This window comes from Myxine glutinosa, chromosome 12, assembly GCF_964187855.1.
Source record: "Myxine glutinosa chromosome 12, kmMyxGlut1.1, whole genome shotgun sequence".
NCBI lineage: Eukaryota > Metazoa > Chordata > Myxini > Myxiniformes > Myxinidae > Myxine > Myxine glutinosa.
In genome coordinates, this window is record NC_136272.1 from 104,607,829 (window position 1) to 104,620,830 (window position 13,002).

Consider the following 13,002-nt stretch of genomic DNA (forward strand, 5'->3'; position numbering starts at 1 on the left):
AGGACGTTCCTAAGACCGCGGTGATTACACCGTTCGGGCTTTTCAAATTCCTCTGTATGCCTTTTGGGCTCAAGAACGCTGCTCAGGCTTTCCAGCGCCTGATGGACAGCGTGTTGCGGGATTTGCCGTTTGTTTGTCTATCTGGACGATGTTCTCATCGCCAGCGCTTCCAGGACGGAGCACATGCTTCACCTCCGAGCACTCTTTGAACGCCTCAGTCAGCACGGCCTTATCATTAACCCGGCCAAATGCTTGTTCGGGGTGGCCTCAATTGACTTTCTTGGCCACCGCATCACGAAGGAGGGGACCGTCCCACTGCCGTCTAAAGTGGAGGCTGTGAAAGGTTTTCTGCGCCCCCTCACCGTCAAGGCCCTGCAGGAGTTTTTGGCCTGCAGGCAGCCGCTTGCTTTTTTTAGCCGGCAGCTCCGCCCTAACGAACGAAAGTACAGTACCTTCATTCGTGAGCTCCTAGGCCTCTACTTAGCTGTCCGACACTTCCGTTACCTGTTGGAAGCCCGCCCGTTCACGGCGTTTGTGGACCACAAGCCCCTGGTTTTTGCCATGGCCAAGGTCTCGGAGCCGTGGTCCACCCGTCAACAACGCCAGCTCTCCTTCATTTACGAGTTCACGACAGACATCCAACATGTTGCTGGGGAGGATAATACGGTCGCCGATTGTCTCTCCCGGTCCATAGTCGGCGCGGTCCACCTTGGCATCGACTATGCCCGTATGGCGGCCGATCAGATACCGACCCGGAGGTCCAGGCCTGCAGGGCGGCGGTCACGGGGCTTCGACTGTCTGATGTGCCGTTCAGGGACACGGGCACCACGCTACTGTGCGACGTTTATTTGGGTCAGCCTTGCCCCGTTGTACCCACCAGCTGGAGATGGCTGGTGTTCGATGCCGTCCATGGTCTTTCTCACCCGGGCAGGAAGACGCCACAAAAGTTGGTGGCGGCGAAGTTCGTTTGGCACGGGCTCAGGAAGGATGCGCGCGACTGGGCCAACACCTGCGTCGAGTGTCAACGCTCGAAGGTGCATTGCCCCGAGCAACGGTTTGACCAGGTAACGTGGCCCTGGTGCCTTGCGACGGGCCTTTCCGCGTTCTGGAGACCAGGGACAAGTCCTTCGTGGTCGACATCGGCGGCAAACCGGACCCCTTTCGGTGGACCGCCTCAAGCCGGCTCACTTAGACCTAGACCAGCCCCCTCGGTTGGCTCAACCCCCGAAAACAGACATTGCCCGTGCGAGTGAATTCTGGGGGGGCGCATGTAGTGGTTACCCCATTGGGACATAATCCACAGGCACGGGACCAGTGGGGCTATTGATTGTATGGGCGTGGTGTGCGCGTGGCTGTTGGAGCCACGCCCCCCGAAGAGTGCTTTTGCGTTATAAATGATGTATGAGTTCCGGTCGTGAGTTCTGTTGGAATAACGGAGCTTTGAACAGCTGAAAATTTTCTCGTCCTCTCGTCATCCGCAACTCCTACATTATCTTCTTTAAAAAATCGCTTAGGCTACATATGAGAGCCTACCTGGTCTGTTCAGTTGATTGTCGAGGTAGGGATCACTTTTCAGTTCTCCAGACCAAGGCAAAAGCAAAATAAAGCAAAATAACGAGTTCGCTCAAACCTGGGAATTCATCTTCTTGTTCGTTATAATAATCTTCTTCAGACAGCATATTTCCGAGCTGGCTCTATCAATGGCAATGATTCTGCTACCCTTCGATAGAGTTTTACTTCCTGCAACATCCTTTGGTTTTATAATTCTCGTAGCTTTAAAGGATTCCATGAAAAGTCCGGAAAACGACATTCCTTTGTAAAAGAATCGGACCTGGGTAGGCGTGGCTATGACTGTCCATCAGCTTGATGGGGGCGGAGCCGTTAGACACATTCACCTCCGTGTCGGCGTTATGCGTGATAATGTTGTGGGGTCAAATAATATCAGTAGAAATATCATGTCTCGGGAAATGCCTTGTTTTTCAGTTACATTTATAAAAAATATAATAATAATGAGGTGCCAGTTCAGTGCAATACACCGCACACGGGACACGTGATCACCATTCCTCCAGTCACAGGTTAAGGCAAAAGCACACCATGTGATCAATAACCATCTCAAGTCACGATTTCTCGGCGCAAGATTCGTTACTTCGGCGCATCACTGATGGCGTCGTATGAACAGCCTGAACAAGGAATCCACCGGAATTGAATCTACAACAAGCGTTACGCCTCGGTCCCCCGTCGGGGAAGTGATGTGAGTTGACAAAGTGGAAGACGCAGAAAACATGCTATGATATGATATTTCGCTCACAAGGTTCAGACATACATGGTGGCGGCCATCTTGGATTTTGACGTGGCGACCCAATTTACAATAGCGTTCTTCCTTATGCCTAGATACACCCAAACACCAGATTAGAAGTTGGTACTTCGCTTATTTTTCAATATATTTCGCTCACAAGGTTCAGACATATATATGGTGGCGGCCATCTTGAATTTTGACGTGGCGACCCAATTTTCAATAGCGTTCTTCCTTATGCCGAGATACACCCACACACCAAATTAGAAGTTGGTACTTCGCTTATTTTTCAAGATATTCATCTCACAAGGTTCAGACATACATGGCGGTGGCCATCTTGGATTTTGACGTGGCGACCCAATTTTAAACAGCGTTCTTCCTTGTGCCGAGATACACCCACACACCAGATTAGAAGTTGGTACTTCGCTTATTTTTCGAGATATTTCGCTCACAAGGTTCAGACATATATATGGTGGCGGCCATCTTGGATTTTGACGTGGCGACCCAATTTTCAATAGCGTTCTTCCTTATGCCGAAGTACACCTACACACCAAATTAGAAGTTGGTACTTCGCTTATTTTTCAAGATATGCAGGTTACAAGGTTCAGACATAAATGGCATCAGACATACATGGCGGCGGCCATCTTGGATTTTGACGTGGCGACCCAATTTTCAATAGCGTTCTTCCTTTTGGCGAGATACACCCACACACCAAATTAGAAGTTGGTACTTCGCTTATTTTTCAAGATATGCAGGTTACAAGGTTCAGACATAAATGGCATCAGACATACATGGCGGCGGCCATCTTGGATTTTGACGTGGGTTGCACCCACACACCAAATTCGAATGCGGTCCTTCGCTTACGCACGCACACACGCACGCACACACGCCCGCCCGCACGCACGCACGGACGCACGCACGGACGGACGGAGGGGAAAGCCATAGTCCCCCTTTCGCTCCGCTGTGTGACGGGGGACAATAAATGGAGGTGTCTGTGTCTGTCTGCGTGCGCGCGTGTGTATGTGTCATACTTTTTGACGTCAACTAATTAAGTACTATTCAAATGTACCTTTTAACCCTTTAGTTTAGATTGCTAAAACCCCATAGACCTTGGAAGACCCTTTAACACAGATGACCCAGATGACCTTTAAGACCCAGATGACCCAAAAGTCCCCAAGGACCCAAAAAGACCTTGATGACCCAAAAGTCCAAAATCACCCAAAAGTCCCAAATCACCCAAAAGACCCAAAAGACCCCCAATGACCCAAAAGACCCCCAAGGACCTAAAAGTCCCAAAGGACCCAAAAAGTCCTTGATAACCCAAAAGTCCCCGATGACCCAAATCACCCAAAAGTCCCCAAGGACCCAAAAGTCCTTGATTACCCAAAAGACCCAGATGCCCCAAAAGTCCCCGAGGACCCAAAAGACCCTCGAGGACCCAAAACACCCAGATGATCCAAAAGTCCTTGATGACTCAAAACACCCAGATCACCCAAAAGTCCACGAGGACCAAAAAGTCCCCAAGGAACCAAAAAGTCCTTGATGACCCAAAAATCCCCAAGGACCCAAATCACCCAAAAGTCCCCAAGGACCCAAAAGTTATTGATGACCCAAAAGACCCACATGACCCAAAAGTCCCCAAGGACCTAAAAATACTTGACCCAAAACACCCAGATGACCCAAAAGTCCTTGATGACCCAAAAGACCCAGATGCTCCAAAAGTCCCCGAGGACCCAAAAGACCCTCAAGGACCCAAAACACCCAGATGATCCAAAAGTCCTTCATGACCCAAAAGACCCCAAGGACCCAAATCACCCAAAAGTCTGCAAGGACCCAAAAGTTATTGATGACCCAAAAGACCCACATGACCCAAAAGTGCCGAGGACCCACAATACTTGACCCAAAACACCCAGATGACCCAAAAGCCCTTGATGACCCAAAATATCCAGATCACGCAAAAGCCCACAAGGACCCAAAAGTCCCCAAGGACTCAAAAGTCATTGATGACCCAAAAAGACCCTGATGACTCAAAAGTCCTTGAAGAGCCAAAAGTTCCCGAAGATCCAAAAGCCCTCAAAAGACCCAGATAACCAAAAAGTCCCGATGAACCAAAAGTACCCTTAAAACCAGGATGATCCAAAAGTCCCCGAGGACCAAAAAGACCCAGATGACCCTGATGACTCAAAAGTCCCCGAACACCCAAAAGTCACCAAAGACCCCAAAAGTTCACGAAGATCCAAAAGTCCCCAATTAAAATTTGGTCCAATGGACCAACGGGCCCCCTACTTTAATAAGTTTTGAACTGACATTTAGTGATCCTTTCATCTTTGTTTTGGCTGCATCTGCATCTCCTGGAATGGTCAATGGTCAATTAATTAATGTTTAAATATAAAGATCCTAGTTTCCTTATGTCTATGCCCTCTTACCTATGGCTACTGCGATTGGGGATTTGGGAGAGGAACGTGGAAGTAGGGGTGGGGTAGAGAGTTGGGTGGGGGAAAGGGGGGAAAGGGGGGAAGAGGTAAAAATTTTATTTAAAAAAAAAAAATTTATGCCAGACACCTTCCGTACACCACTGGTGAGCACGTCTATAAAGTTTGTACTGCAACATTTGTAAATCAGGAGTAGAACATCATCTACTCAAATATTACAAATAATTATTCAGACTGTGTATTTCTCAGCTGGGCCTCTCTCAATGGCAATGACTGGAGTTTTACTTGGTACAGAATCCTTTGTTATAATTTGTTTCTCCAGTTTATTTCTCCAGTTAAATATTTACAGATACTCCCTGAGAGCGTGTTATCTCGTGCTCAACCGAGGCGCTTTTAGGGCCCGCGCTAGGGCCTGCCTTTTTTACTATGAAAAAAGGTAAAAAGTCAAACATTTGAACAGCCTCGGACGTGCACCTTGACCCCATGGCCAAGGCACAACGTCAACAAGGCTGTCCCAATAACAATACACATGCGCCTCAACCCCAAGGCTGAAGCACATGGTCATTCAAACACATGCATCATGCCCCCGAGGGGCCACAATGCATGGTCATACAATAGGACCACTCCTCTCAATAGGAGTAAGACCCCATAATCCTCTGACAGGGAATTTACTCCTGTCAGGTAAACCTGCGTTGACATCTAAGATAGAGGCCAACGTAGTTTGGCAAGGCCACGCCCTTCCCCATGCTTACTCGATCAACCCTGAACCTTGAACCTTGCTATGCGCATGCGCAGATAAGAAAGCATGTCACTTGTACAGTGTGCTTGACTAACATCGTTCTGATGATTTATAGTCACTGTATTTTTGTCTGGTGACAATCTACTCAAGTATTACCGAGGTCTCCTGATTTCTCAGAAATAGGATTTGGATACTTCAGATAAATACTTAAATCTTGTCTTGATAAAGATCTTCATTGAAGTTGATTTTACAAAACTATTATCAGAGAGTGTGCTGGCACTGTCGACTCTACGTACTAACGTAGGGATGACGTGGATAAAAAATGCCGGCCCCACCCACTGATACAAAACAAAAGTTGGAGTATATTTTCGTACTCTCGTAGTAGTTTATCGAGGACACTTGCAGTTTGAGTGTATAATAAGTTTTATTGACACCAAGTAAACAAAACAGTAAAAGCACGAGTTTCTTTCATGTCCGGCCGTGTATAAATAAATTCCTCTGAGAGGCTCCGCCCCTCCCCTCTGTCCCCACCCTATTGGTTGGAGGGAAACCACACCAGTTATTTTGGCATTTCTAAGTGCAGGTCCTTGTGTGGCATGAGGCTGGATGAAGACATTACTCTTTTAGAAACGAGCAATAAGACAGAGCTGCAAGATACAGTCAGGGTTACGTAAGACAATATTGGAACATGTGCAGTGTTTGACTTTGCTGACTAAGATATCTTGACACTTTTGCTCCAATATTGGGTATCCTCTGAGTACCATATACCATTGTGTTATTCCACATTGCAAAAAATGACAGAAACAAGTGAATAAAAAAATTTATGCACAATTAAAAAGGCAATAGTCTAGTAGGAAGACTAGGTCCCCCTGCACCCCCCGGAGATATACTTCTAATCAGTGTTTCTAGATTGGAAAAAATGTGTAGAAAATGACTAGCTATGGCCCCAAGCTGAAGAAATGTCCCACATACCATTTTTATGCAAATTACTGCTGCAAATTTTATGCAAAATTATGCAAATTTTATGCAAATTTTTGATGAGGAGTAGAGTTGAGGGGTCTTTGAGGGCTTCATCGAGGTGCTCTCGGTTGCAAGACTGGGTCATTCTGAGAAGCACAGCAGGGTCAGAGATCATGATGTTCTCCTCCTCAGTGAATCTCTCCATCAACAGCCTCTCCATTGCCTCACACACTGTTTTGAGGCAAAAGAGGGACTTTGCGTAGGCCTTTCCACTGAGAACACCTTTGAGAGATCCACTTGTTACTAGTTGTGCCTCAAAGAGAATCTCTGCATATCCAGAACCACGCATCTTGTGTCCAGTGAGCATCCCGATGTAGTTCATGGATGTGTGGAAGGGTCCAATCGTTACTACATGACTAGCAAATTCATTTGGCCAGCGCCAGATGATGGGAAGGGCTTTCATGCAGACACCCAGATCAAATGTATTCAGGACCCATCTCTGACCCACCTCAGCAGTTGCTGCCTCGGAACGCTTCAGTAGCTCACGAACAACTGCGTTGTCTGTGATCGGTTGGTGGATAGGCGTGCAGTAGTCGACTGTTGATTTGCTGGGTGGGGGAGAACCAGTTGCAGAGGTGAAACCCCCTAGCCCAGGCACAGGCTGCAGGCCATTGCCATGCCATGCAGGCACCAGGCACAGACCGATCACAGACAACGCAGTTGTTCGTGAGCTACTGAAGCGTTCCGAGGCAGCAACTGCTGAGGTGGGTCAGAGATGGGTCCTGAATACATTTGATCTGGGTGTCTGCATGAAAGCCCTTCCCATCATCTGGCGCTGGCCAAATGAATTTGCTAGTCATGTAGTAACGATTGGACCCTTCCACACATCCATGAACTACATCGGGATGCTCACTGGACACAAGATGCGTGGTTCTGGATATGCAGAGATTCTCTTTGAGGCACAACTAGTAACAAGTGGATCTCTCAAAGGTGTTCTCAGTGGAAAGGCCTACGCAAAGTCCCTCTTTTGCCTCAAAACAGTGTGTGAGGCAATGGAGAGGCTGTTGATGGAGAGATTCACTGAGGAGGAGAACATCATGATCTCTGACCCTGCTGTGCTTCTCAGAATGACCCAGTCTTGCAACCGAGAGCACCTCGATGAAGCCCTCAAAGACCCCTCAACTCTACTCCTCATCAAAAATTTGCATAAAATTTGCATAATTTTGCATAAAATTTGCAGCAGTAATTTGCATAAAAATGGTATGTGGGACATTTTTTCAGCTTGGGGCCATAGCTAGTCATTTTCTACACATTTTTTCCAATCTAGAAACACTGATTAGAAGTATATCTCCGGGTGGTGCAGGGGGACCTAGTCTTCCTACTAGACTACAATGTAGGGATGACAAACTACAGTCTAAAAAAGTTCCTAAACAAGATAGGGATGATGTTGGTTTAGTTAGAGAGTAGCTAACAGTATTGCCATCACATAACAATCCCTACATCACTGCCTCCAGGCTATTGTCTAGGACTCTAGGGCTAGGCCTACCTAGAAGTATTAGAAGCTCCTATATTTCATTTCTGCATAAGTATAAGAAGCTCCTGTATAATTTCAGGGACTTCTTGCAGCTTCAGTTGTCTTTCCTACTTTTCTTTTTTATCAACTTGGAGTAACCAATCACAAATGGAGATAATTAAAGAATGCTGTTATTAGAGATGTCCATGCAGTTTGTAAGAAGTTGATGATCATGTACTGATATTATAACATTATACTCGGACTACTAATTTGTAAAGTCTCATTATGTGGCTACACTACAAGAGTAATCAAGTACTGTGGTAACCAGTGAAATGTTTGTAGCAGCTTGAAGCAATGATTGATGAAGTGTAAATGAGGCAGTGATGTGGGGATTGTTATGTGATGGCAATACTGTTAGCTACTCTCTAAACCAACATCATCCCTATTTTGTATAGGACCTTTTTTAAACTGTAGTTTGTCATCCCCACATTGCCTTTTTAATTTAGCATATTTTTTTATTCACTTGTGCACAATTAGAATGTGAGTGCGTTTATAAAGTATGTACAATTAGAATGTGAGTACATCTATAAAGTATGTACAGTTAGATGTGAGTACATCTATAAAGTATGTACAATTAGAATATGAGTACGTCTATAAAGTATGTACAATTAGAATGTTAGTACATCTATGAATTATGTACAATTAGAATGTGAGTACATCTATAAAGTATGTACAAAATTAGAATGTGAGTACATCGATAAAGTATGTTCAATTAGAATATGAGTACATCTGTAAAGTATGTTCAATTAGAATGTGAGTACGTCTATAAAGTATGTACAATTAGAATGTGAGTACGTCTATAAAGTATGTACAATTATGATATGAGTACGTCGACAAAGTATGTCCAATTAGAATACGAGTACGTCTTTAAAGTATGTGCAATTAGAATGTGCGTACGTCTATAAAGTATGTACAATTAGAACGTGCGTATGTCTAGAAAGTATATACAATGGGAATGTGAGTACATCTATAAAGTATGTTCAATTAGAATGTGAGTACATCTATAAAGTATGTATAATTAGAATGTGAGTACGTCTATAAAGTATGTGCAATTAGAATATGAGTATGTCTATAAAGTATGTTCAATTAGAATGTGAGTACATCTATAAAGTATGTATAATTAGAATGTGAGTGCGTCTATAAAGTATATACAATTGGAATATGAGTACATCTATAAAGTATGTTCAATTAGAATGTGAGTACATCTATAAAGTATGTATAATTAGAATGTGAGTACGTCTATAAAGTATATACAATTGGAATATGAGTACATCTATAAAGTATGTTCAATTAGAATGTGAGTACGTCGATAAAGTATGCATAATTAGAATGTGAGTACCTCTATAAAGTATGTACAATTAGAATGTGCGTACATCTATAAAGTATGTATAATTAGAATGTGAGTACGTCTATAAAGTATGTATAATTAGAATGTGAGTACATCTATAAAGTATGTACAATTAGAATGTGAGTACATCTATAAAGTATGTATAATTAGAATGTGAGTACCTCTATAAAGTATGTATAATTAGAATGTGAGTACATCTATAAAGTATGTACAATTAGAATGTGAGTACATCTATAAAGTATGTATCATTAGAATGTGAGTACCTCTATAAAGTATGTACAATTAGAATGTGAATACGTCTATAAAAGTATGTATAATTAGAATGTGAGTACATCTATAAAGTATGTCCAATTAGAATATGAGTACATCTATAAAGTATGTATAATTAGAACGTGAGTACCTCTATAAAGTATGTACAATTAGAATGTGAATACGTCTATAAAGTATGTACAATTTGAATGTGAGTATGTCTATAAAGTATGTGCATTTAGAATGTGAGTAGCTCGATACATTATGTACAATTCGAATGTGAGTACGTCTATAAAGTATGTACAATTAGAATGTGAGTACGTATATAAAGTATGTACAATTATAATGTGAGTATGTCTATAAAGTATGTACAATTATAATGTGACTAGCTCTATACATTATGTACAATTAGAATGTGAGTACATCTATAAAGTATGTACAATTAGAATGTGAGTCCGTATATAAAGTATGTACAATTATAATGTGAGTACGTCTATAAAGTATGTACAATTATAATGTGACAAGCTCGATACATTATGTACAATTAGAATGTGAGTACATCTATAAAGTATGTACAATTAGAATGTGAGTACGTATATAAAGTATGTACAATTATAATGTGACTAGCTCTATACATTATGTACAATTTGAATGTGAGTAGCTCTATACATTATGTACAATTAGAATGTGAGTACGTCTATAAAGTATGTGCATTTAGAATGTGAGTACGTATATAAAGTATGTACAATTATAATGTGAGTACGTCTATAAAGTATGTACAATTATAATGTGACTAGCTCGATACATTATGTACAATTAGAATGTGAGTACATCTATAAAGTATGTACAATTAGAATGTGAGTACGTATATAAAGTATGTACAATTATAATGTGACTAGCTCTATACATTATGTACAATTTGAATGTGAGTAGCTCTATACATTATGTACAATTAGAATGTGAGTACGTCTATAAAGTATGTGCATTTAGAATGTGAGTAGCTCGATACATTATGTACAATTAGAATGTGAGGTCTATAAATACGTACGATAGCACCACATAATACAAGTCCGGGCGAGGGTTGTATTCATTGTAGTTGAGGGTTATATTCGGTAAAAAAAAAAAAAAAAAATATGAGTATCTATCTATAATTCCAGTAATCTCTGTCTGTGTGTGTGTGTGTGTATGCGACCGCTGTTTCTCGACAACTACCGGTCCGATATACTTGAAACTTGCCAGGTATATTGCTGGGGACCCGAGGATGTGTCTTTTCAAGGTTTCATATTAATCGGACAAGTAGTTACCGAGCTATGGCGATTTCTTTACCAAACTCCGCAAGCCGTTCGCTTTGGACCAAACCATTGCATGTAAATAGAGGGGGGGGGGATTGTCACCGTACTCGCAAGCCGTTCGCTTTGGACCAAACCATTTCATGTAAATAGAGGGGGGGGATTGTCACCGTACTCGCAAGCCGTTCGCTTTGGACCAAACCATTTCATGTAAATAGAGGGGGGGGATTGTCACCGTACTCGCAAGCCGTTCGCTTTGGACCAAACCATTTCATGTAAATAGAGGGGGGGGATATAATTTTAGATATATATATAGTACGGGCATGCCCTAGTATCTTGAATTGATGCAGTATTGTCATCCAGGATGTTTTTTTCGAGTGTTTTAAGCCTCCACCTCGCGATCACGGCACATTGATTCTTCGTATGATCTCGGATTTTTATTTGAGTCCATTGAGGCCAGTCGACTCGTCACTGAAATATGAAAAATGGGAAGGGATTGTGTATAGATGACTCTATCAAGTTCACTCAAAACTGCATGTACCTGGGAGTGTGCAGAGTCAAAACTGAAGGCACCTCCAACTCGTATGGAGCTGCCCTGCAACCAAGGCTCCATTTCTAACATTTCAACCTCCGAGTTGTCTTTATCCAAGACTGTGCAGGCATCGTGTTCACGTGTCGTGTGCTCTACCGAGGTTGAGGGGTAGGGGCATCACATAAATGCAATCAGCAGAGGTGATGGGACCCTCACATCGCTTTTCATCATCCCCTCACCACCTGTTTAATGAAGTCATGTGATCCCCCTTGGGAGAATACTTAACACCTGGCACACGATGGAAAATGATATGATTGATTATTTGACATAGAGTAAAATATTCCGATGGATTTAATGACGTTTTGCACCAAGGAACAAATCCCTTTATGAATCCCCATTGAAAGACCCTCTCAATTCCCCGCCTGTGCCACCAGGATTCGCCCCAAACTTAATCTCTAGAGCAGATCTACGTCTCTAGATCATTGGTGGCTTGGTGGCTCCACAATGGCCTCAATACCCACAATTAATGGCAGTGCAAACTCCATTTGACTCATTCGTGGACGTCCCTTGTCGATGAACAGGTGTTGCATCGCGTTGTGCCCAAACGCGCAGTACATGGGACCATCAATGGTGCCATTCCTCATGGGACGTTGGCCTGTGAACTTGACCCAGTGTCACTACCGCATGAATGCCGACAGCGAGTTAGAGGAAATTCTATTTCCACGCCTCGGGTTGATGGGGTTCTCAGCGGGTCGCTAAGCAAATCAAAGCTTGTACAGACGGCCATTAATGGAGCCAGAGCGTTATGGGAGCGTCGATTGGCCGAGGAGTGCAGCGTGCATGGTTACGGCTTCAACAGCCGAGTGCCTGACGACGGCACGACCTGAAGGATCGAAACGTCTTACGCAGCTCTACGGAGGGAGACGACACCTAATGGCTCCGCTGTTCGCAATTAAAGTTCAAATGAAACTAGAACGGCACTCAGTAGAGAGCATACCTCCGCCTGGTTGGCCATATCACTCAATGGTGAAGAATCACTTAAAAACTAAATAATTCTCATATCCGAATCCATATTCAGATCTTCACCAAAATCGAATCGATTCTTCCTTGTCACACACACAGCCTGTCCACCAAGTTTCGTCCAAATCCGGCCATAACTTAAGATATCCTGCTATGTATCGTTTTTGGCCCTATGTCCCAATGGTGAAGAATCACTTAAAAATTAAATAATTTTCATATCCGAATCCACATTCAGATCTTCACCAAGATTGAATCGATTCTTCCTTGTCACACACACAGCCTGTCCACCAAGTTTCATCCAAATCCATCCATAACTTTTTGAGATATTCCGCAATGTATTGTTTTTGGCCCAATCTCCCAATGGTGAAGAATCACATTTAAAAATTCTAGTAGCCGGATCCGAATCCGGATCTTCACCAAAATCTAATTATTTCGGCGTTGTCACATACGCTACATCTCTGCCAAATTTCGTCCGAATCCGTCCACAACTTTTTGAGATATTTTGTTCACAAACAAACAAAAGAACAGACAGGGGTGAAAACATAACCTCCATCCACCTTTGTTGGC